This window comes from Martes martes, assembly GCF_963455335.1.
Source record: "Martes martes genome assembly, chromosome: 5".
NCBI lineage: Eukaryota > Metazoa > Chordata > Mammalia > Carnivora > Mustelidae > Martes > Martes martes.
This window is the reverse complement of record NC_137892.1, coordinates 138568509-138570006: the sequence shown is the minus strand read 5'-3', so window position 1 is coordinate 138570006 and position 1498 is coordinate 138568509.

Below are 1498 nucleotides of genomic sequence, written 5' to 3'. Positions count from 1 at the left end.
TGTGTTTAAAAGCAATGGCTGTGGTTTCACTTAAAGCAGAGATGGTTGCTTTGCTACTCTTTCTGGCCACCGGATGCTTTCAGGTGTTTTCCCTCCTACTCCTCAGTAACTGAAACTACAGGCATTCATAACTCAATCACAGTCATCTAGAAATAAATTATCGTTACAAATACTTTACCTTTTATACAGTTATTGTTTTTCAAATTCCTCTACCTAATACTCATTGACTATTAATAAAAATTTGAGGCAGGTGGAAGCGGACATTGAGATTAATCTCACTGTAGAACTCTACCATCCTCCTAAGTTTGATGTTAGAGTCTATTTTTCAAGAATAAGTATCTATATTCTACTCCTCATGTTCTTCACCTCTAATGAAAGGACTTTTTTTTTTTTTTTGCATAATAGTTCTTTCTTCTCAAGGGTTCTGGGAAATGATGTCTAGATTAGTTATCATGAACTAGAACTCACTGAGGAGAATAATTTGTCATTTTTCCACTCTATGTTCAAGTTAGAGCAGGCTCAGTAAACGGATATGACACGAGTTGATTTAAGACCTACCATACAATATCATGCAATATTTTAAGTAGTGGGTTCAGCCTTCACCAATGTGACAGCATCTCCTCAAAGGGACTGCACATCTCCTCTGAAGGAGAACCCACACTTGAAAACCAGGGATGTCACTTGTTAGCAATATAAGGGAGATCTATGTCCCAGACCAATTGCCATCTAGATGATTCACCACTGGGAAAATGGGTACTAATAGGAACACATTTCGACTAGTGACAAATGATGCAATACAGTATGAACCAAATCATTTGCCCCCATCGCCAAAGGTCTGGATTATTCGAGGAACAGGTAATCCCATAGTCATCATATAATTCTTTCAGAAGTAACAGGGAAAGGCTGGAGTATGTACAACACTAGCTACCTAGTTTGCTGGCCTAGTGAAAAGTGAAAATACAGAGCCCCTTATTCAAAATTTATTCATAATTTCAAGAGGGCAAGAGAAGAGCATTAAACCAAGAAGAATGGAGCCCTTCTAAACACAGGATTCTGTGTGACTGCCTTGCCTTTATCTGCAAAAGGAGGTAGTTGTTAACTAACTTTTGTCTATGCAGTCTTCTAAATTCAATGTTTTCTTTTTCTTTTTCTTTTCTTTTTTTTTTTTAAAGATTTTACTTATTTATTTGACAGAGAGAGAGAGAGCACACAAGCTGAGGGAATGGGAGAGGGAGAAGCAGTCTCCCCGCTGAGCAAGGAGCCCAACGTGGGGCTTGATCCCAGGACCCTGGGATCATGACCTGTGCCGAAGGCAAAGGTTTAACCAACTGAGCCACCCAGGCATCCCACATTTTATCATTCTTATTACAACTTCTTATTTGGTCTAGTGCTCTACAATCATGAGATTAAGAGACGATTTTTCCTAAAGCCATTTCTCCCACCCACTCCCTACTGATGTTTCTTTCATGATTACTATTGTCCTCATACTTTCTCAGTC